The following is a 25,056-nucleotide window of genomic DNA, read 5'->3' as shown; positions in this document are numbered from 1 at the left end:
TATTTTGGGTCATAATCCAATACTACCTTATTTATTTTGTTGCTCAAATTTTTGCTGTTTTGGCCATTGGGAGCTCTTTTGGTTGGCTTCTGTGTCACTCTGACATGCCCCCATCGTCATGGGGTGTTTTTTGTTGTTTTTTTTTCCGGACACTTCCTTATTTTCTGGTACTACAAGATTCTCCAGGCTCATCCTGTATATCCCCTATCCCAGTTCTAGAATCAGCAGTTTCTCCACAAAGTCCAGATTTCTTTTATTAGAGAATGCTATTGGAAATCAAAATCTGGGTGCTAGGTGTGCTTGTTGCTACTAGAGTTTTGCTGTTTCTAGGCCTTCTTAGCTGAAATCCTGTGTATATATTACCTGTATATTTATGCATATTTATAAGTATTTCTATGCATTCATTTCTGTATATATATCAGTATTAAGGTAAACATGAGTTCATATTGATGTCTCCAGCTCTAATCCATTACTACATAGGTCATTCTAGCCTCCTCCCCTTGCTTTTCTGTAACCTCCCACTCCAACAGTGAGAAATCTGGCTCCCACCATTCACCATCCATTTACTTAATTGTTCAGTCCCAGTGTACATGTATAGTTGTATATTAGTTTTGTTAACCTGATACCCTGATGGGTAACAATATCAGAATTGTTAACCTGTACCCCCATGGGAAACAGCTTTATCAGCTAGAATACAATGCTTATGTACAGTTCCTTTTACCTTTAGTCTTACAGACTCCACTCATTTCCAAAGTTCTTTCAGTCAGCACCTTTCCCCCCATCCCCTGCAGCGATACTGTTTCATACATTTGTAATACAGTTGGATTCTGTTATATGGTCTCCATTCCTTCCTGGGACCCCCTGACTTTCTAAAGGATTTTTTTAAATTTGCATACTTTAAGGTTCATTCTTTGTATTATAAAGTTCTGTGGGTTTTGACAAGTGCATAATGTCATGTATCTACCATTACAGTATCATACAGAATAATTTCACTGCCCTAAAAATCTCCTGTGCTTCACCTATGAACCCTCCCTTCCTCCCCACAAACTTCTGGCAACCGTTGATCTTTTTACTGTCTCTATAATTTTGCCTTTTCTAGAATGTTCTTGAGATATTTTTAAAGTCACTTTCTAAAGGAAACCTTTGATTTCTCTAACCTAGATACCATTTTTTCTCCCACCACCAATTCATTCTTAATTGAACAAAATATTTCTAATAAGTAAGAATCAAGGCGTTCCTATTTCTTTTCTCAGTTACCGCTATATAAGGTCGTTCAGCTTTGTTTATCTTTTAATATTCTACCTCTTTGTTACCAACCTCGGAATTGGGAGGAGATCCCAAGTACCTTCTTCTTTTTTTTTTTTTTTTTTTTGTGGTACGTGGGCCTCTCACTGTTGTGGCCTCTCCCGATGCGGAGCACAGGCTCCGGACGCGCAGGCTCAGCGGCCATGGCTCACGGGCTTAGTTGCTCCGCGGCATGTGGGATCCTCCCGGACTGGGGCACGAACCCGCGTCCCCTGCATCGGCAGGTGGACTCTCAACCACTGCACCACCAGGGAAGCCCCCAAGTACCTTTATTTTTGTTGGGGAGGTTGGTGGGGGAAGGCAGGGAGTGGCCCTGTATGGTGTGGTGCGTCCTGTATAGGTAGCAGCTGGCAAATAGATGCTCACTTGTGGGGAGGGGCATTACGCTTAAATTTTATCTGAATATGCTTCTGTTTGTTTCCGGTGGGAGGTTATACTTGAAAATTCCTTTGATGAGTGTTTTAATATGAATATTATTTTGGTCCATAGTCTCTTTTGAGAATATAATAGAATATGAGATAGATGAAGTGAATATGTGACTATTTCAAAATGGTTTCTACTGTAATGAAAATCCTGTAGGATGATAGTTTTAGAAATTATTTGGAAGGCTCTAACTTAAGGGAAATAATAACTATCATATTCCTATTTCTCACTTGTTGTTTGGTACAATCTTTACATATATGTGTGAAAAATTCTGAAATTGGAATTTTTACCCCTCCAGTAAAAGATCATTTGTTATACTCCAATATCAGTCACTCCTTGTTGCTATTTACCTTGAAGAATTCACAGTCTGGTGCAGAAACTCTTCGTTTTCATTTTTATTTTTTTTTGTGGTATGCGGGCCTCTCACTGTTGTGGCCTCTCCCGTCGCGGAGCACAGGCTCCGGACGCGCAGGCCCAGTGGCCATGGCTCACAGGCCTAGCCGCTCCGCAGCATGTGGGATCTTCCCAGACCAGGGCACAAACCCGTGTCCCCTGCATCGGCAGGCGGACTCTCAGCCACTGCGCCACCAGGGAAGCCCAAAACTCTTCTTTTTTAAAAGCAAGTTTTGGTTTAAACTTTACAGTGTCTTTAGGAGTTATGACATCATCAAAATCTTACCATGTAGCCTATAGTACAGGAGAATAATGGCTAAAGCATAGACTTCAAGTTTATGTTTTAGCTTTCTGCTTGTTAACTTTGTCACCACAGGCAAATTATTTACCCTTTCTGAGCCTTGCATTTCCTCATTTGTAAAATGTGAATGATGATATTACCTCTCCCATGGGATGATAATGGGGATTATATGAGATAAAGCACTTAGCACAGTGCCTGGTACATAGATATGGCTCAATAAGTATGCTCTAGGGGTTTCCCTGGTGGCGCAGTGGTTGAGGGTCCGCCTGCCGATGCAGGGGATGCGGGTTCGTGCCCCGGTCCGGGAGGATCCCACGTGCTGCGGAGCGGCTGGTCCCATGAGCCATGGCCGCTGAGCCTGCACGTCCGGAGCCTGTGCTCCGCAATGGGAGAGGCCACAGCAGTGAGAGGCCCTCATACCACAAAAAAATAAAAAAATTAAAAAGTAAGTGTGCTCTAAAATCAAAACCTCCCCTCAACAAGAAAATGGATGAAGGTTCAAAGTTTTATACTAGTGTATGTTTCTGTTCAACAGTTACTACTTGGACCAGACCAGTCAGAAAAATGAATGATTCCTTTAGTTTTTTATCTTAAAACTTCTCTCAAGATAAGGCTAACTTTTCTTCAAATCTGGGAAATGCTCACATCACTAAATTTGACATGCTAGCAGTGGTTGTCAGCCTGAGATACTGTTGCCTCTCCTGGGGCCGTTTGGGGGTGCTCTTGGGATTTTACAGGAGGGACCAGGGTGCTGAACACCTTGTGACACATGGAGCAGGCTTGCATGTTGAATTATTGTGCCTCAAATTACCACAGCAATAGCATACTGTTGAGACACACTAGACTAGACTAATATGTACGGTAGTATCTTTAAACCTCTCTGTTGAACACATTTCAGGTGTCACAGACCCAGCAAATATGTCAGTGAATAGAGCAAGGCCAGGCCTCCGTGTCTGGGACACGCAAGGGAGTGTAGGGACTAGGCAAGCTGGAGAGAATGTGTCCTTTCTAAACAAGTGAGCCGCGCTTCAGCTTCAGCTAGTTGTTGACTACTATTGCTAGATCTGATTTTTCAGAGAAAGGCTAGATATCCAAATTTTTATGTCATATTTTCCTATTTTAAAGTGTGGCTCAACCTTTTTTTTTTTTTTTTTAATATGCCAAGGCCAAACCAAACAGATTGGTGGGCTGGTTTTGGCCCAGAGACCACACTGGTTTATAACCTGTGATTATTATTATAGAAAGTGAGCTAAAGTTTTGGCAGAGGTAAACAGTGAGGGCCATAACAGCCCTGAATATTTGCTGAGCTCAGAGAAGGCTGTGGAAACAAAGCACTAGGTGTTGAGGTCATTTTCTAGAGCGTAGAGAATCATGGCATCAGAGCAGAGCTTTAGGGGAGCTTCCTCTGGTTGGAAGGAGGAATTCTGTTGAGAGAAATCCCAGCACCTGCATTTTGAGGAAGAGATCCCACTGTGCCTTATGCTGACACTCCTGAATTAGGAGGGTAGCTGCACCACTGGAGGAAGCCTTAGAGTGATTCCACTGCTAAGCATTACCATCCCAGCCCCCAGTCTCAGTACTGCCTTGAGAAATTAGGAGTCCCCGCAAAGCTAATAGGCAACGAAGGCTCAACGCTACAAAATCTCCTGGTTTATGTGGCTTTCGAACAGTGTGACATTCGTAGGGTTTATACCTTCAGTATTTCTTCTTGATCTAGGGTTACTGCCTACTCAGCTCCACAGACCACAGCTGTGGCCATCTGTGGTTTAGTGGGGGTGTTTCATGGGTGTCCCAGGAGTTTGGTCACATCCTAGCCTAGCCAGTACAGTTCAGGTGCTACTTGCTCTGGCTGGTTTTAAGGTGTCAAGTCATCACTCATCACTTTAATATTATATAAAAAGTAGCAGCCCATTATAATATTGTTAAATAACAATGTCTGTATGTATTTTGCATAGTTGTTGAATACATTAATATATATGGGCAAGAATAGATTGTATGTTTTAATATGCATCACTTTCAAATCTAATATGAGATCATATATGGCAATGTGTCATTTTAGTTGTATTCTATGGGATTAAATACAAAAATACAGTGTAGTATTTTACTGTAAAACTTTGCTTTTTTAAGAAACAGGCTGATCTTATTGGTCGGAATATTTTCTGTTTGTAAACTACCTGCTGGCTTAACCTCCCAGTGAGCAGAAAGGAAATAACTTTTTTTTTTTTTTTTTTGCGTTCCGCGGGCCTCTCACTGTGTGGCCTCTCCCGTTGCGGAGCACAGGCTCCGGACGCGCAGGCTTAGCGGCCATGGCTCACGGGCCCAGCCGCTCCGCGGCATGTGGGATCTTCCGGGATCGGGGCACGAACCCGTGTCCCCTGCATCGGCAGGTGGACTCTCAACCACTGCGCCACCAGGGAAGCCCAGGAAATAACTTTTTAAAAAGTATTTTAGTATTTTATAATCCTCAGAAAGTTAAATTTATTTGAGAATGTTATATATTGTGAAATACTTACAATACTTAATGATTATCCACATCATTTAGTGCTTACGTGAGTGAATGTTTGTATAGAGCAGAGTGCTAATCACTTTTAAGATCGCTGTCGTAATCCCTTGAGGAGAGTAAGTTTTTATCAGTTTAGATTCCTACTTGTTGTGAAAAGTAGGTCTACTATTAATCATCTTTTCAGATGGTAGCCGTCTTTGTGGGTGTGTAAGTTGTTGGCTTCAATTTTAAAGATGTTTTTTAATGTTTTTCCAAAGGCAAGTATTTGTAACCACTAAAAAAGAAAATGGCAACTTTTCCCCTTCAGCTCTGTTTCTTGTATGTCCGAAAACAGCTTATTTGTAAAAGGATTCTTTCCTCCCCTCTCAGCCCTCCAAATCCCACACACCTGTAACCCTCTGTTTGGATGATAAACTGATGAGGGTTTCCTGTCTTTTTTCCCCCCAGCTAGTGAAAGAAGGGTGCTCATCATCACTCTGCTGGGAATGTCCTTGATACCTACCAATGACATAGTGGAAAGAAAAGACTTTGGAGAAGGCAGGCTTGGATTTGAGTCACGATTCTGCCATATGCCCATTCTCTGAGTTTAATTTCTTCTTTGTAAAATGGAGGTAATTGTAGCCACCTTTCAGGGCATAGTTGTTCATAAATGGTAGCTGATAACAATAGTGATAAAATTAATAGTAACTTTGGTCTTAGTAGCGCCTGAGGTTCTGAAGGCTAATAAAGCTAGCCGAGAGCTAGGAACTCCCAAAAGCTCTGCAGTAACCTATGGATCCTAGGCTCTTGACATCTGAAACATCTTTGTTCTTACTGACCCTTGTCGCTTTTTCTTCTTTCTCATAAGAAGGCAAACTGTATTGCCCTTATATTTTAAAGACTTGAAATTAGGGTTGAGAAATGAATAAAAACGGTTCTTTGAAGCCACTAGGAAAGCTTGAGTTAAGACTTTGAATGCTTCAGAAACTCTTTATTGACAATGGTTAAATAGCCATCAAGTGTTCTGAATATGGTTAGTCCCTCAAATATTGAGGAATCCTTTCCTGGTAGGAAAGGTGTTATTGTTTCTGTAAATAAATACAAGCAAATTTGATCACCTAAGTTCATTCCTATCATTAAATTCAATGAATTGCATTTTGTTCATGTCACCTAGCAAATACTCATTGAACACCTAGTCTGTGCTAGGCCCTATGCCCAGTCAATTGTATACCCTCAAAGGAGGTACTGAATTAGGGAATCTAAGAGTTGTAGCTCTTAGCCTCTATTTTAAATGAAAATCCTAAGCCTTAGAGCTGCCCTGACCAGTAAGGTAGTCATGACTAACTACAGGTGGCTGCTGAGCAGTTGAAACGTGACCAGTCTGAATTGAGATGTGCTGTAAATATAAAACACACACTGCACTCCAAGGACTTAGTTTGAAAAATATATGTAAAATATCAATGATGTTTATATTGAATTCATGTTAAAAACAAAAGTATTTTTGCTATCTTGGATTCAATAAAATATATTAGAATTAATTTCACCTGTTTCATTTTACTTTCTTAGGGTAGCTACTGGAACATTTAAAATGAATCACATTATGTTTTTATTGGACTGCACTGTAAGGCAGTGCTTCAGTGACTTGGCAAGGTTACTAGTCCAGTTAGGACTCCTGTGGCTAGTGCAAACTATAGATCAGCTTACTGTGAAAATGGCAGGTAGTGTTTGTTTTGATCAAAAAGGTGGAAAATTCAAACCTTGTTTCAGAAAAAAGTTAAACGCTAAGGACTTTAAATAGTTTACATTTTAAATTAAAGCCTAGATTGTTAAACTGTTAGAATTGCTTCGCGTTTCAGATTTGGGGTGCTTTAAAAGGGGCAAACTAGGGGCTTCCCTAGTGGTGCAGTGGTTAAGAATCCGCCTGCCAATACAGGGGACACAGGTTCGAGCCCTGGTCCAGGAAGACCCCACATGCTGCGGAGCAACTAAGCCCGTGAGCTACAACTTCTGAGCCTGCGCTCCAGAGTCCGTGAGCCACAACTCCTAAAGCCTGGGTGCCTGGAGCCCGTGCTCTGCAACAAGAGAAGCCACCGCAATGAGAAGCCCGCACAGCGTAACGAAGAGTAGCTCCCGCTCACTGCAGTTAGAGAAAGCCCGCGCACAGCAACACAGACCCAATGGAGCCAAAAATAAATAAATAAAATAAATAATAATAAAAAATAAAAGGGGCAAACTAGAAAAATATACCCACTGATTCAGTAACGTAAACCTATTTTTCATTTCTCTAAGCATTCACAAGTCATTATGTAGTTGATCTCTGATTCCCCAATATTTTATTGGGAGGTGGGGTGTGCAGAAGGTAGGGGGCAAGCTTCATCTATATATTTTTCTTTCTTGCTAGCTAGACTGGTTCAGTATAGTGAAATCGATTCTTCATTATTTAACAAACATTTGAGCAGGTACTAGGTCAGGTTCTGGAAATGCAGTGGTGAACAAGGGATAATCCCTGAATAGAACTACAGGCTTTCTGTTTGGTTTTTGTCTTGTTTTGGCTTTGTATTTGGAAAATAATTCTAAACTTAAAGAAGTTATAATAATAAATATAGTACAAAGAACACTATATACCCTTTATCCAGATCCATGTACTGTTAACATTTTTTCCTGTGTGCTTCTTTAAAAAATTGAGTTATAGTTGATTTACAATATTATATTAGTTTCAGGTGTATGACATAGTGATTCAAATTTTTATAGATTATACTCCGTTTATAGTTATTATAAAATATTGGCTATATTCCCTGTGCTGTACAATATATTCTTGTAGCTTATTTATTTTATACATAGTAGTTTGTTGTACTTCTTATCCCCTGCCCCTATTTTGCCCCTCTCCCCTTTCCTCTCCCCACTGGTAACTACTGCTTCATTCTCTATATATGTGAGTCTGTTTCTGTTTTGTTATATTCACTAGTTTATTTTTTAGATTCCACATATAAGTGATAACATACATATTTCTCTTTGTCTGACTCATTTCACTAAGCATAATACCCTCTAGGTCCATCTATGTTGTTGCAAATTGCAAATTTTCTTTCTTTTTTATGGTTGAGTAGTATTCCATTATATCTATATCTCTATCTATCTATCTATCTATAATCTCACATCATTTTTATCCATTCATCTTTTGATGGACACTTAGGCTGTTGTACGTAATGCTGTTGTGAACGTTGGGGTGCACGTATCTTTTCAAATTAGTGTTTTTGTTTTCTTTGGATATATATCCAGGAGTGCAATTACTGGATCACATGGTAACTCTATTTTCAGCTTTCTGAGGAACCTCCATACTGTTTTCTCCAGTGGCTGTGCCAATATACATTCCCACTAACAGTGTACAAGGGTTCCCTTTTCTCTACATCCTTGCCGGCACTGGTTATTTGTTGTCTTTTTGATGATGGACATTCTGACAGGTGTGAGGTGATATCTCATTGTGGTTTTGATTTGCATTTCTTTGACGATTAGCAGTGTTGAGCATCTTTTCATGTGCCTGTTGACCATCTGCATGTCTTCTTTGGAAAATTGTCTATTCAGGTCTTCTGTCCATTTTTTAATTGGGTTATTTGTTTCTTTGGTTGTTGGGTTGTATGAGCTCTTTGTATATGTTGGATATTAACTCCTTATCAGGCGTATCATTTGCAAATATTTTCTCCCATTCAGTAGGTTGTCTTTTTCTTTTGTCGATGGTATTCTTTGCTGTGTAAAACCTTTTAAGTTTAATTATGTCCCATTTATTTATTTTTGTTTTTTGTTGCTTTAGGAGACAGATCCAGAAAATGGATCTGTCTATGATATATGTCAAGGAGTGTTCCGCTTATGTTTTCCTCCAGGAGTTTTATGGTTTCCGGTCTTATATTTAGGTCTTTAATCCATTTTGAGTTTGTTTTTATATATGGTGTGAGAAAATGTTCTAATTTCATTCCTTTATATGTAGCTGTCCAGTTTTCCCAGTGCCATTTATTGAAGAAACTGTATTTTCTCCTTTGTCATAGATTAATTGACCATATGTGCATGGGTTTATTTCTGGGCTCTCTGTTCAGTTCTGTTGATCTATGTGTCTGTTGCTTCCCTGGCTTTCTTTTGATTTCCATTTGCATGGAATACTTTTTTCCATTCTCTCTCTTTCAGTCTGTGTGTCTTGAAATCTGAAGTGAGTCTCTTATAGGCAGCATATATATGGTTCTTGTTTTTGTATCTGTTCAGCCATTCTGTATCTTTTGATTGGAGAATTTAGTCCATTTACATTTAAAGTAATGATTGAGGGGCTTCCCTGGTGGCGCAGTGGTTAAGAATCCACCTGCCAATGCAGGGGACACGGGTTCGAGCCCTGATCCGGGAAGATCCCTCATGCCGCGGGGCAACTAAGCCTGTACGCCACAACTACTGAACCTGTGCTCTGGAGCCCATGCACCACGATTACTGAATCCCGCATGCCTAGAGCCTGTGATCCACACGCAACAAGAGAAGCCACCATAATGAGAAACCTATGCACCACAACTAAGAGTAGCCCCCGCTTGCCATAACTAGAGAAAGCCGGCACGCAGCAAGGAAGACACAATGCAGCCAAAAATATAAATAAATAAATAAAATGAAATAAATAAAGTAATTATTGATAGGTATATACTTACTGCCATTTTGTAAGTTGTTTTGGGGTTATTTTTCTGGTTATTTTTTGTTCCTTTTTTTTTTCCTACCCTTTGATTTGATGTCTATCTTTAGTGTTATGTTTGGATTCCTTTCTCCTTTTTGTGTTCTATCTGTTATAGATTTTTTGGTTTATGGTTACCATGAAGTTTATATATAGCTATCTATATATATACATGATTGTTTCAAGTTGCTGATCTCTTAATTTCAAATGCATTTTAACAACCCTTTATTTTTACTCGTCTCCCCCCATAATTACTGTTTTTGGCATATTATTTTACACCTTTTTGTTTTTGTATCCCTTACTGAGGATATAGATGATTTTACTACTTTTGCCTTTTGAACTTCTACTAGCTTTGTACTTGGTTGATTTACTACCTTTACTGTATATTTGCCTTTACCAATGAGCTTTTTATTTTCATAATTTTCCTTTTTTTATTGAAGTATACTTAATTTACAATGTGCTAATATCTGCTGTACAGCAAAGTGACTCAGTTATAAACATATATATTCTTTTTTATATTCTTTTCCATTATGCTTTATCCCTGGAGATTGGATATAGTTCCCTGTGCTATACAGTAGGACCTTGTTGTTTATCCATTCTAAATGTAATAGTTTGCATCTTCTAACCCCAAACTCCCTGTCCATCCCTGTCCCTCTCCCATTCCCCCTTGGCAACCACAGGTCTATTTCCTATGTCTGAGTCTGTTTTTTGTTTTTTTCCCCAGTACTCGGGCCTCTCACTGCTGTGGCCTCTCCCGTTGCGGAGCACAGGCTCCGGACGCGCAGGCTCAGCAGCCATGGCTCATGGACCCAGCCGCTCCACGGCATGTGGGATCCTCCCAGACCGGGGCACGAACCCGTATCCCCTGCATCGGCAGGCGGACTCTCAACCACTGCACCACCAGGGAAGCCCTGAGTCTGTTTTGTAGATAGTTTCATCTGTGTCATATTTTAGATTCCTCATGTAAGTGATATCATACGGTATTTGTCTTTCTCTTTCTGACATATTTCACTTAGTATGATAATATCTAGTTGCATCCATGTCACTGCACATGGCATTGTTTCATTCTTTTTTATGGCTGAGTAGTATTCCATTGTATATATGTACCACATCTTCTTTATCCATTTATCTGTCAGTGGACATTAAGGTTGTTGCCATGTCTTGGCTATTGTGAACAGTGCTGCTATGAACACAGGGGTGCATGTATCTTTTTGAATTATAGTTTTGTCTGGGTATATGCCTAGGAGTGGGATTGCTGGATCATACGGTAATTCTATTTTTAGTTTTCTGAGGAACCTCCATACTGTTTTCCATAGTGGCTACACCAACTTACATTCCTACCAACATTGTAGGAGGGTTCCTTTTTCTTCACACCCTTTCCAGCATTTGTTATTTGTAGAATTTTTAATGATGGCCATTCTGACCAGTGTGAGCTGGTACCACATTGTAATTTTGATTTTCATTTCTCTGATAGTTAATGACATTGAGCATTTTTTCATGTGCCTACTGGCCATCTCTATGTCTTCTTTTTTATTTTATTTTATTTAATTAACTAATTTGGCTGCATCAGGTCTTAGTTGCAGCATGTGAGATCTTTGTTGCCTGTGGGACCTTCATTGTAGCATTTGGGATCTTTTTAGTGGCGGCATGCGAACTCTGAGTTGCAGCATGTGCGTCTAGTTTCCTGACCAGGGACTGAACATGGGCCCCCTGCATTGGGAGTGCGGAGTCTTAGCCACTGGACCACAAGGGAAGTCCTTGTATGTCTTCTTTGGAGAAATGTCTATTAAGATCTTCTGCCCATTTTTCAATTGGGTTGTTTGTTTTTGTTGTTGTTGAGTTGTATGAGCTGTTTGTATATTTTGGAAGTGAAGCCCTTGTCAGTTGCATCATTTGCAAATATTTTCTCCTGTTCCATAGGTTGTCTCTTCATTTTTTTATGGTTTCCTTTGCTGTGCAAAAGCTTGTAAATTTGATTCGGTCCCATTTGTTTATTTTTGGTTTTATTTCTATTGCCTTGGGAGACTGACCTAAGAGAACACTGATTCGATTTATGTCAGAGAATGTTTTGCCTGTGCTCTCTTCTAGGAGTTTTATGGTGTCATGTCTTATGTCTTAAGTCTTCAAGTGATTTTGAGTTTATTTTTGTGCATGGTGTGTGTGTGTGTGTTCTAACGTGATTGATTTACATGCAGCTGTCCAACTCTCTCAACACCACTTGCTGAACAGACTCTCTTTTCTCCACTGTATATTCTTGCCTCCCTTGTCAAAGACCTTAGGTGTGTGGCTTTATTTCTGGGCTCTCTGTTCAGTTCCATTGATCCGTATGTGGGTTTTTTTTGTACCAATACCATACTGTTTGGATTACTGTATCTTTGTAGTATTGTCTGAAGTCTGGGAGGGTTATGCCTCCTGCTTTGTATTTTCCCTCAGGCTTGCTTTTTCAATTCTGGGTCTTTATGTTTCCATATGAATTTTTGGATTATTTGTTCTAGTTGTGTGAAAAATATCATGGGTAATTTGATAGGGATTGTGTTTAGTCTGTAGATTGCTTTGGGTAGTATTGCCATTTTAACAATATTAATTTTTCCAGTCCAAGAGCATGGGATATCTTTCCATTTCTTTGAATCCTCTTTAACTTCCTTTATTAATGTTTTATAGTTCTCAGTGTATAAGTCTTTCACCTCCTTGGTCAGGTTTATTCCTAGGTTTCTTTTTGTTTTTGTTTTTAGTGTGATTTTTGAAAGATACTGTTTTTTACATTCCTTTTCTGATATTTCATTGTTAGTGTAAAGAAATGCAGCTGATTTCTGGATGTTAATCTTGTATCCTGCTACTTTGCTGAGTTCACTTATCAGATCTAGTAGTTTTTGTGTGGTGTCCTTAGGGTTTTCTATATATAGTATCATATCATCTGCATATAGTGACAGTTTTACCTCTTCCTTTCCAATTTGGATACCTTTTATTTCTTTTTCGTGTCTGATTGCTGTGGCTAGGACTTCCAGTACTATGTTGAATAGAAGAGATGAGAGTGGGCATCCTTATCTTGTTCCAGATTTTAGCGGGAAGGCTTTCAACTTTTTACTGTTGAGTATTATATTGGCTGTGGGGTTTTCATAAATGGTTTTTATTATGTTGAGGTATGTTCCCTCTATACCCACTTTGTTAAGAGTTTTTATCATGAATGGATGTTGAATTTTGTCAAATACTTTTTCTGCATCTATTGAGATGATCATGTGGTTGTTGACTTTTCTTTTGTTAATGTGATGTAGTACGTTGATTGATTTGCATATGTTGAACCATCCTTGTGAACTTGGGGTGAATCCCACTTGGTGGTGGTGTATGACCTTTTTAATATATTTTTGGATTCGGTTTGCTAATATATTGAGATTTTTTGCATCTATATTCATCAAAGTTATTGGCCTGTAATTTCTTTTTTGGTGATATCTTTGTCTGGTTTTGTTATCAGGGTGATGGTGGCTTCATAGAATGTCTTTGGGAGTGTTCCCTCCTCTTCAGTCTTTTGGAAGAGTTTGAGGATTGGTGTAAGTTCTTCCTGGTATGTTTGGAAGAATTCCCCAGTCCAGTCAACTGGTCCAGGACTTTAGTTTGTAGGGAGTTTTTTAAAATTACACATTCTATTTCACTTCTAGTGATTGGTGTGTTCAAATTATCTGTTTCTCCTTGATTCAATTTTGGTGTGCTATATGTTTCAAGAAAGTTGTCCGTTTCTTCTAGGTTGTCACATTTGTTGACATATAATTGTTCTTGGTATTCTCTTATGGTTTTTTGTATTTCTGTGGTATCGGTTGAGATTCCTCCTTTTTCATTTCTTATTTTGTTTATTTGCGTTCTCTCTCTTTTCTTTTTGGTGAGCCTGGCCAGAGGTTTGTCAATTTTGTTTACCCTTTCAAAGAACCAGCTCTTGGTTTTCTTCATTTTTTCTATTTTTTTTAATCTCTATTTTATTTATTTCCTCTCTGATCTTTATTATTTCCTTCCTTCTGCTGACTTCAGGTTCTGTTTTGTTTTTTGTTTTTTCTTGAATTCCTGAATTTTATTTATTTTTCTACACAGCAGGTTCTTTTTAGTTATCCATTTTATACACATTAGTGTACATATGTCAATCCCAATCTCCCAATTCATCACACCACCACCACCCCCGGCCACTTTCCCCCCTTGGTGTCCGTACGTTTCTTCTCTACATCTGTGTCTCAATTTCTGCCCTGTAAACCGGTTCATCTGTACCATTTTTCTAGGTTTCACATATATGTGTTAATATACGATATTTCTTTTCCTCTTTCTGATTTACTTCACTCTGTATGACAGTCTCTAGATCCATCCACGTCTGTACAAATGACCCAGTTTCGTTACTTTTTGAGGCTAAGTAATATTCCATTGTATATATGTACCACATCTTGCTTATCCATATGTCTGTCGATGGGCATTTACGTTGCTTCCATGACCTGGCTATTGTAAATAGTGCTGCAGTGAACATTGGGGTGTATATGTCTTTTTTGAATTATGGTTTTCTCTGGGTATATGTCCAGTAGTGAGATTGCTGGGTCGTATGGTAATTCTATTTTTAGTTTTTTAAGGAATCTCCATACTGTTCTCCACAGTGGCTATATCAATTTATATTCCCACCAACAGTGCAAGAGGATTCCCTTTTCTCCACACCCTCTCTAGCATTTCTTGTTTGTAGATTTTCTGATGATGCCCATTCTAACTGGTGTGAGGTGATACCTCATTGTAGTTTTGATTTGCATTTCTCTAATAATTAGTGATATTGAGCAGCTTTTCATGTGCTTCTTGGCCATCTGTACGTCTTCTTTGGAGAAATGTCCATTTAGGTCTTCTTCCCATTTTTGGATTGGGTTGTATGTTTTTTTAATATTGAGCTGCATGAGCTGGTTATATATTTTGGAGATTAATCTTTTGTCCGTTGATTCATTTGCAAATATTTTCTCCCATTCTGAAGGTTGTCTTTTTGTCTTGTTTGTGGTTTCCTTTGCTTTGCAAAAGCTTTGAAGTTTCATTAGGTCCCTTTGTTTACTTTTGTTTTTATTTCCATTGCTCTATGAGGTGGATCAAAAAAGATCTTGCTGTGATTTATGTCAGAGTGTTCTTCCTATGTTTTCCTCTAAGAGTTTTATAGTGTCTGGTCCTACATTTAGGTCTCTAATCCTTTTTGAGTTTATTTTTGTGTGTGGTGTTAGGGAGTGTTCTAATTTCATTCTTTTACATGTAGCTGTCCAGTTTTCCCAGCACCACTTATTGAAGAGACAGTCATTTCTCCATGGTATATCCTTGCCTCCTTTGTCATAGATTAGTTGACCATAGGTGTGTGGGTTTATCTCTGGGCTTTCTATCCTGTTCCATTGATCTATATTTCTTTTTTTGTGCCAGTACCATATTTTCTTAATTACTGTAGCTTTGTAGTATAGTCTGAAGTCAGGGAGTCTGATTCCTCCAGCTCTGTTTTTTTCCCTCAAGACTGCTTTGGCTATTTGGGGTCTTTTGTGTCTCCATACAAATTTTAAGATTTTTTGTTCAAGTTCTGTAAGAAATGCCACTGGTAATTTCACAGGGATTGCATCGAATTTGTAGATTGCTTTGGGTAGTGTAGTCATTTTCACAATATCGATTCTTCCAATCCAGGAACATGGCATATCTCTCCATCTGTTTGTATCATCTTTAATTTCTTTCATCATTGTCTTATAGTTTTCTGCATACAGGTCTTTTGTCTCCCTAGGTAGGTTTATTCCTAGGTATTTTATTCTTCTTGTTGCAGTGGTAAATGCGAGTGTTTCCTTGATTTCTCTTTCAGATTTTTCATCATTAGTGTATAGGAATACAAGAGATTTCTGTGCATTAATTTTGTATCCTGCAACTTTACCAAATTCATTGATTAGCTCTAGGAGTTTTCTGGTAGCATCTTTAGGATTCTCTATGTATAATATCACGTCATCTGCAGACAGTGACAGTTGTACTTCTTTTCCAATTTGTATTTCTTCTTCTTCTCTGATTGCTGTGGCTAGGACTTCCAAACTATGTTGAATAATAGTGGTGAGAGTGGACATCCTTGTCTTGTTCCTGATCTTAGAGGAAATGCTTTCAGTTTTTCACCATTGAGAATGATGTTTGCTGTGGGTTTGTCATATGTGGCCTTTATTATGTTGAGATAGGTTCCCTCTGTGCCCACTTTCTGGAGAGTTTTTATCATAGATGGGTGTTGAATTTTGACAAAAGCTTTTTCTGCATCTATTGAGATGATCATATGGTTTTATTCTTCAATTTGTTAATATGGTATATCACATTGATTGATTTGTGTATATTGAAGAATCCTTGCATCCCTGGGATAAATCCCACTTAATCATGGTGTGTGATCCTTTTAATATGTTGTTGGATTCTGTTTGCTAGTATTTTGTTGAGGATTTTTACATCTATATTCATCGGTGATATTGGTCTGTAATTTTCTTTTTTTGTAGTATTTTTGTCTGGTTTTGGTATCAGGGTGATGTTGGCCTCACAGAATGAGTTTGGGAGTGTTCCTTCCTCTGCAGTTTTTTGGAAGAGCTTGAGAAGAATGGGTGTTAGCTCTTCTCTAAATGTTTGATAGAATTCACCTGTGAAGCCATCTGGTCCTGGACTTTTGTTTGATGGAAGATTTTTAATCACACTTTCAATTTCATTACTTTGTGATTGGTCTTTTCATATTTTCTATTTCTTCCTGGGTCAGTTTTTGAAGGTTATACCTTTCTAAGAATTTGTCCATTTCTTCCAGGTTGTCCATTTTATTGGCACACAGTTGCTTGTAGTAGTCTCTTAGGATGCTTTGTATTTCTGGGGTGTCTGTTGTAACTTCTCCTTTTTCATTTCTCATTTTATTGATTTGAGTCCTCTCCCTCTTTTTCATGATGAGTCTGGCTAATGGTTTATCAATTTTGTTTAGCTTCTCAAAGAACCAGCTTTTAGTTTTATTGATCTTTGATATTTTCTTTGTTTCTCTTTCATTTATTTCTGCTCTGATCTTTATGATTTCTTTCCTTCTACTAACTTTGGGTTTTGTTCTTCTTTCTCTAGTTCCTTTAGGTTTAAGGTTGGATTGTTTATTTGAGATGTTCGTTGTTTCTTGAGGTAGGATTGTATTGCTATAAACTTCCCTCTTAGAACTGCTTTTGCTGCCTCCCATAGGTTTTGGATCGTCATGTTTTCATTGTCATTTGTCTCCAGGTATTTTTTGATTTCCTCTTTGATTTGTTCAGTGATCTCTTGGTGTTTTAGTAACATATTGTTTAGCCTCCATGTGTTTGTGGTTTTTACATTTTATTCCCTGTAATTCATTTCTAATCTCATATCATTGTGGTCAGAAAAGATTTTTGATATGATTTCAGTTTTCTTAAATTTACTGAGGCTTGATTTGTGACCCAAGATGTGATCCATACTTGAGAATTTTCGTGCACACTTGAGAAGAAAGCATAATCTGCTGTTTTGGAGTGGAATGTCCTATAAATATCAGTTAAATCTGTCTGGTCTGTTGTGTCATTTAAAGCTTGTGTTTCCTTATTAATATTCTGTTTGGATGATCTGTCCATTGGTGTAAGTGAGGTGTTAAAGTCCCCCACTATTATTGTGTTACTGTTGATTTCCTCTTTTATAGCTGTTAGCAGTTGCCTTATGTATTGACGTGCTCCTTTGTTGGGTGCATATCTATTATATTTGCAAATATAAATATATATTTATAATTGTTATATCTTCTTGGATTGATCCCTTGATCATTATGTAGTGTCCGTCCTTGTCTCTTGTAACATTCTTTATTTTAAAGTCTATTTTATCTGATGTGAGTATTGCTACTCCAGCTCTCTTTTGATTTCCATTCGCATGGTGTATCTTTTTCCATACCCTCACTTTCAGTCTGTATGTGTCCCTAGGTCTGAAGTGGGTCTCTTGTAGACAGCATATGTATGGGTCTTGTTTTTGTATCCATTCAGCGAGCCTGTGTCTTTTGGTTGGAGCAGTTAATGCATTCACATTTAAGGTAATTATCGATATGTATGTTCCTATTACCATTTTCTTAATTGTTATGGGTTTGTGCTTTAGGTCCTTTTCTTCTCTTGTGTCTCCCACTTAGAGAAGTTCCTTTAGCATTTGCTGTGGTGCTGAATTCTCTTAGCTTTTGCTTGTCTGTAAACTTTTGATTTCTCCATCGAATGTGTATGAGATCCTTGCCAGGTATAGTAATCTTGGTTGTAGGTTCTTCCCTTTCATCACTTTAAATATGTCATGCCACTCTCTTCTGGCTTATAGAGTTTCTGCTGAGAAATCAGCTGTTAGCCTTATGGGAATTCCCTTGTATCTTATTTGTCGTCTTCCCCTGTTGCTTTCAGTAATTTTTCTTTGTCTTTAATTTTTGCCCATTTGATTACTGTGTCTCGGCGTGTTTCTCCTCAGGTTTATCCTGTATGGGACTCTCTGCCCTTCCTGGACTTGGATGTCTATTCCTTTCCAATGTTTAGGGAAGTATTCGACTATAATCTCTTCAGATATTTTCTCAGGTCCTTTTTCTCTCACTTCTCCTTCTGGGACCCCTATAATGTGAGTGTTGTTGCGTTAAATGTCGTCCCAGGAGGTCTCTTAGGCTGTCTTCATTTCTTTTCATTCTTTTTTCTTTATTCTGTTCCTCGGCAGTGAATTCCACCATTCTGTCTTCCAGGTAACTTACCTGTTTTTCTGCCTCAATTATTCTGCTGTTGATTCCTTCTAGTGTATTTTTTATTTCAGGTATTGTATTGTTCATCTCTCTTTGTTCTTTAATTCTTCTAGGTGTTTGTTCTTTAATTCTTCTAGGTCTTTGTTAAACATTTCTTGCATCTTCTCGATCTTTGCCTTCATTCTTTTTCCGAGGTCCTGGAACATCTTCACTATCATTATTCTGAATTCCTTTTCTGGAAGGTTGCCTATCTCCACTTCATTTAGTTGTTTTTCTGGGGTTTTATCTTGTTCCTTCATCTGGTACAAAGCCCTCTGCCTTTTCATTTTGTCTGTCTTCCTGTGAATGTGGTTTCATTCCACAGGCTTCAGGATTGTAGTTCTTCTTGCTTCTGCTGTCTGCCCTCTGGTGGATGAGGCTATTTAAAAGGCTTGTACAAGTTTCCTGATGGGAGGGACTGGTGGTAGGTAGAGCTCAGTAAAACTTTAATTCACTTGTCTGCTGATGGGTGGGGCTGGGTTCCCTCCCTGTTGGTTGTTTGGCCTGAGGCAACCCGACACTGGAGCCTACTGGGCTCTTTGGTGCGGCTAATGGTGGACTCTGGGAGGGTTCATGCCAAGGAGTACTTCCCAGAACTTCTGCTGCCAGTGTCCTTGTCCTCACGGTGGGACACAGCCACCCCCCCCATGGGAGACCCTCTGACACTAGCAGGTAGGTCTGGTTCAGTCTCCCCCAGGGTCACTGCTCCTTCCTCTGGGTCCCGATGCACACACTGCTTTATGTGTGCCATCCAAGAGTGGAGTCTCTGTTTCCCCCATTCCTGTCTAAGTCCTGCAGTCAAATCCCACTAGCCTTCAAAGGCTGATTCTTTAGGAATTCCTCCTCTCGTTGCCAGACCCCCAGGTTGGGAAGCCTGACGTGGGGCTCAGAACCTTCACTCCAGTGGGTAGTGTTCTGTGGTATAAGTGTTCTCTAGTTTGTGAGTCACCCACTCAGCAGTTACGGGATTTGATTGTATTGTGATTGCGCCCCTCCTCCCGTCTCATTGTTGCTTCTCCTTTGTCTTTGGATGTGGGGTATCTTTTTTGGTAAGTTCCAGTGACTTCCTGTCGATGATTGTGCAGCAGTTAGTTGTGATTCCGGTGCTCTCGCAAGAGGGAGTGAGAGCACGTCCTTCTACTCTGCCATCTTGAACCAGTTCCCCCAGGTTTTGTTTGGTTTTTTTCTAAATCTTTTAGGTGGTAGGTTAGGTTGTTTATTTGAGATTTTTCTTGTTTTTTGAGGAAGGCCTGTATCCCTATGAACTTCCCTTAGGAACTGCTTTTGCTGTATCCCAAAGATTTTGTATGATTGTGTTTTTATTGTCATTTGTCTCAAGGTATTTTTTTATTTTGTTTGTTATTTTGTCATTGACTCATTGGTTTTTGTTTTTGGTATTTTTAAATTAATTAATTAATTTATTTTTGTCTGTTTTGGGTCTTCGTTGCTGTGCACAGGCTTTCTCTAGTTGCAGCAAGTGGGGGCTACTCTTTGTTGCGTTGTGCAGGCTTCTCATTGAGGTGGCTTCTCTTTGTTGCACAGCACGGGCTCTAGGCGCGTGGGCTTCAGTAGTTGTGGTGTGTGGTATCAGTAGTTGTGGCTCGCAGGCTTTAGAGTGCAGGCTCAGTAGTTGTGGTGCACGGGCTTAGTTGCTCCACAGCATGTGGGATCTTCCCAGACCAGGGATCAAATCCGTGTCCCCTGCATTGGCAGGCAGATTCTTAACCACTGCACCATCAAGGAAGTCCCGACTCATTGGTTTTTTTAGTAGCATGTTGTTTAGTTTCCATGTAGTCTTTTTTTGGTCATTTCTTCTCTTGCGGTTTTTTTCTAGTTTCATGCCATTGTGGTCAGAGAAGATGCTAGAAACAATTTCTGTACTCTTCACTTTGTTGAGGTTAGTTTTGTGCCCTGGTATGTGCCCAGTCCTAGAGAATGTTCCATGTGTACTTGAAAAGAATGTGTATTCTGTTTTTTTGGATGTAATGTCCTGAAAATATCAATTAAGTCTAACTGTTGTATCATTTAGGATCTCTGTCGCCTTATTGATTTTTCTCTCTAGAAGATGTGTCCATTGATATGTGTGGGGCGTTAAAGTCTCCTACTATTATTGTATTCCCTTCAATTTCTCCATTTATGTTGGTTAGTATTTGTTTTATGTGTTTGGGTGCTCCTATATTAGGTGCATATATGTTCACGAGTGGAAGATCCTCTTCTTATGTTGATCCTTTTATCATTATGTAGTATCCTTCTTTATCTTTCTTTATGGCCTTTGTTTTAAAGTTTATTTTGTCTGATATGAGTATTGCGACTCCTGCTTTCTTGTCATTTCCGTTTGCATGAAATATTTTTCTCCATCCTCTCACTTTCAATCTCTGTGTCCTTTGCCCTAAGGTGGGTCTCTTACAGGCAGCATATTGTAGGCTGCTGTTTTTTTATCCAGTCTGCCACCCTATGTCTTTTGATTGGAGCATTCAGTCCTTTGACATTTAAGGTAATTATTGATACATATGTGTTTATTGCCATTTTAACCCTTGTTTTCCAGTGGATTCTATGTTTCTTCTTTGTTCCTATCTTTTTCTTTCTGTTTTTCTTTTTGTGGTTTGATTTTTTGCTTGTGTTCTCTTCTTTTTGGTTTTTGTGAACTTATTGTATGTTTTTGATTTGTGGTTGCCCTGTTTTTCAGGTATGTTAATCCCTTCCTATATCTGCTTCTTTTCAACTGATAGTCATATAAGCTCAAACACATTCTAAGAAAAAAAAAGAATCTACATTTTTTAACTCTCTTTCCCCACATTTTATGATTCTGATGTCCTTTTTTACATCTTCATGTTTACCCTTTTGCCGTTCCTTCTGTTTATCAACACTTTCACAAGTAGGTTTTTTTCCCCCTTTTTGATCTGTATACTGGCTTATTTAAGTAATTTAGTTTCCAATTGTGATTTACTCCTTCCTAATATCTTCTTACTTCTTTTCTATTTAGAGAAGACCTTTCATTATTTCTTTTAGGTAGGTTTAGTATTGCTGTATTCTTTTAGTTTTTGCTTGTCTGAGAAATTCTTTATCTCACCTCTTATTCTCAGTGATAATTGTGGTGGGTAGAGTATTCTAGGTTGCAGGTTTTTCTCTTTCAAAACTTTGAATATATTTTGCCACTCCCTTCTGGCCTGCAGTGTTTCTGTTGAGAAATCAGCTGATAGCCTTATGGGGGTTCCCTTGTAATTGACTCTTCGTTTTTCTCTTGCTGCCTTTAGAATCCTCTCTTGAACTTTGGCCATCTTTATTACAATATGTCTTGGTGTAGGTTTGTTTGGGTTCATCTTGTTTGAGACCCTCTGTGCTTCCTATAGCTGGATATTTGGTTCCTTCTTTAGGTTTGGGAAGTTTTCAGCCATAATTTCTTCAAATACATTTTCAATCCCCGATTCTCTTTCTTCTCCTTTTGGAATCCCTATTATGCGTAGATTGGCATGTTTATGTTATCCCATAGGTCTCTTATATTGTTTTCTTTTTGTGTGCCGTTTTGATTAATTTCCATTTTTCTATCTTCTAGATTGCTTATTCTTTCTCCTGCAATATTCATTCTGCTATTCATTGCTTTTAGTTCAGCTTTTGTCTTGGCAGATGAATTTTCTAATTTTTCTTAGCTCCTTCTTATAGTTTCTCGGTCCTTTTTACAGTAATCTGCATTTCTGTTGATAGCCTTTCTTCATTCCTTTGGTATTTTTCTTACCTCTTTTTTTGAACTCAGTGTCTGTTAGACTGAAGAGGACTGTTTCATTGTTTGTTCTTTCAGGGGAATTCTCTTGGACTTTTAAGTGGGAGTAGTTCCTCTGCTTCTTCATTTTGCTTATATTTCTCTTACTCTGTGCGTTTAGGAGAACAATTATCTCCTGTAATCTTGGAGGTCTGTTTCTATGTGGGAGTGTCCCCGTGAAGCTTGTGTGGGTTTAATATTGTTTTGGCGTGAGGGCTGCTTTTGCTTTGGATGCTTGCTGTCTCTTTCCTCAGTATGTGCTAGCTGTTATTCCCTTGATGGGGGTGTGAAGGTGAGTGGCCTGCGCATGCTGCCAGGAATGCGGGGACAGTGGTTGGTGTCTGTTCACAGAATTCTCGGTAGTGGCAGCAATCAGCACCCACCTCTCGAGTCTGATGTGGCAGCTGTGGCTCGTGCCCACCCCAGAGCTTGTGCAGGCAGTGCCCTATTGCCTGATAGTACACATGGAGAAAGAAGCTCCTATGGTGGTCCTGCCCCTTTCCTTGCGTGCCCCCCAACAATAGCACCTTGCCTCTGTGGCAGGCCCAGTCTTCTTCCCATACTCCCTTGGTTGTGGCACATCGCACCCTAGCCCTCTCAGGCTGTCTCCACACAGCCAACCTGAGTCCTCTCCCCAAGTCTGACCTCCGAATTGCGAGCCTCAGCACCCAGCCCCTGCCTGCCCCAGTGTACGAGCGTCTCAGGCTGGGGAGTGCTGGGTGTTGGCACTGACCGTCTTTGCAGGTCTCACTCCGCTTTGCCTTCTGCAAACTGGTTTCTCCACTCTCTTCTGAGGCTCCGAAGCTCTGCTTCTGTCCCAGATGATCTTCCCGCCAGTGAGGGGACTTCCCAATGTTTGATCTGCAGTCAAATGCTCTACCCCTGAGCTACACCCCCAGACCTACTTCCCAATGTTTGGAAACATTTCCTCTTTCACAGCTCCCTCCCAGGGGCTCAGGATCCCTCCTGATTCCTCTCTCTCTCTTTTGTTTTTTTTTCTTTTTTAGTTTTGTCCTACTCAGTTACATGGAGATTTTCTTGTCCTTTTGGAAGTCTGAGGTCTTCTGCCAGAGTTCAGTAGATGTTCTGTGATAATCGTTCAGCATGTAGATGTATTTTTGATGTATTTTTGGGAGAAGGTGAGATCCACGTCCTACTCCTCTGCCCATCTTGATCCGATCCCATCTTTTCATAATTTTCACATTTCTAGATGTGGCCTTTTCTTTTTCTCTTAGAGGAGGCCCTTTAATGTTTCTTGTAAAGCTGGTTTGGTAGTACTGAACTCTTTTTTAGCTTTTGCTTGTCTGTAAAACTTTTGATCTCTCCATTAAACGTGAATGAGAGGCTTGCCGAGTAGAGTATTCTTGGTTGTAGGTTTTTTCCTCTCGTCACTTTAAATACATCATGCCACTTGCTTTTGGCCTGCAGAGTTTCTGCTGAAAAAACAGCTCATAGCTTTATTGGAGTTCCCTTGTATGTAACTTCTTGCTTTTTCCATGCTGCTTTTAATATTCTATCCTTGTCTTTGATTTTTGCCAGTTTAATTTCATTGTGTCATGGTGTGACCTCTGTGGGTTCATCCAGTTTGGGACTCTTTGCTTCCTGGATCTGGATATCTATTTCCTTTCCCAGGTTAGGGAAGTTTCCAGCTGTTACGTCTTCAAATATGTTCTCTGCCCCTTTCCCTCTGTCTTATCCTTCTGGGACCTTTATAATACAAATGTTAGTATGCTTCATGATATCTTAGGAGTCCGTTAAACTGTCGTCATTTCTTTGTATTCTTTTTTTTTTTCTTTAAATCTGTTCAGCTCAGTGATTTCCACTGCTCTGTCTTCTGGTTCGCTGATCCATTCCTCTGTATCATTTAGTCTACTACTGATTTCTTCTAGTGTATTTTTTTTTTTTTTTTGCAGTACGCAGGCCTCTCACTGTTGTGGCCTCTCCCATTGCGGAGCACAGGCTCCGGACGCGCAGGCTCAGCGGCCATGGCTCACGGGCCCAGCCGCTCCGCGGCATGTGGGATCTTCCCAGACTGGGGCACGAACCTGTGTCCCCTGCATCGGCAGGCGGACTCGCAACCACTGTGCCACTAGGGAAGCCCTTCTAGTGTATTTTTCATTTCAGTTACTGTAGTCTTCATTTCTGTTTGTGGTTCTTTATGTATTCTAACTCTTTGTTAAACTTCTCACTGTGTTCATCCATTCTTCCCCCAATTCTTTGATTAACTTTATGGTCAGTACCTTGAACTCTTTATCAGGTAGATGGTTTATTTCCACTTCATTTAGTTTTTCTTCTGGGGTTTTATCTTTTTCCTTTGATTGGAACATGTTGCTCTGTTGACTGCCATTTTTATTTCTGTGTATCTGGTAGATTGGTTATATTTCCCAACCTTGGAGAAGTAGCCTTTTGTAGGAGACATCCTAAGTGTTCCAGCAGTGCACTCCCCTCTGGTTACCAGAGCTGTTATTCTCTAGGGGTGTGGGCTGTGTGGGTCCTTCTGTTGTGGCAGGCTGACTATGTCACTTTGCTAGGTGTGGCTGGCTCCTGGTCTGGTTGGGCACCAGGTCCTGCTTTGTGCAGCGGTTGCCAGCTGCTGGTTGGGTGGGCCGGGTCACGAGGCAACTGGCTACAGAAACCCAGGTGTTCTAGAGCTAGTGCTGGCTTACTGGTGGGCAGACCCGTGTTCAGGGGTGGGTAGTTGTGGGCCCGGGGTTCCCAGATCTAGTGTCAACCTGCTGGTAAGTAGGGCTGGTTTTTGACTCGACTGGCTGCAGGTTCCGTGGTGTCCAAAGCTGGTGCTGGCACACTGGCGAGTGGGGCTGGATCCCAGCGTGGCTGGCTGAGGGGCTCAAGTTGTCTAAGAGCTGTTGTTGACCTGATGGTGGGTGGGGAAGGGGCCTAGTGGGTCCTGTGGCTACTGCTGCTCTGTTGGTAGGTGGGGCTGCGTCCC

General features: G+C 39.9%; 1 protein-coding gene across 1 annotated transcript in view; it reads left to right on the top strand.

Moving 5' to 3' along the window:
- Positions 1–25,056, top strand: part of TAB3 (TGF-beta activated kinase 1 (MAP3K7) binding protein 3) — a 58,684-nt gene that overhangs the window by 551 nt on the left and 33,077 nt on the right. The window lies entirely within an intron of this gene.

The sequence above is a fragment of the Leucopleurus acutus genome (genome assembly GCF_964270905.1).
Source record: "Leucopleurus acutus genome assembly, chromosome: X".
NCBI classification, from domain to species: domain Eukaryota; kingdom Metazoa; phylum Chordata; class Mammalia; order Artiodactyla; family Delphinidae; genus Leucopleurus; species Leucopleurus acutus.
Note: the sequence above shows the minus strand (reverse complement) of the source record. Positions and strands in the feature narration are given on the sequence as shown.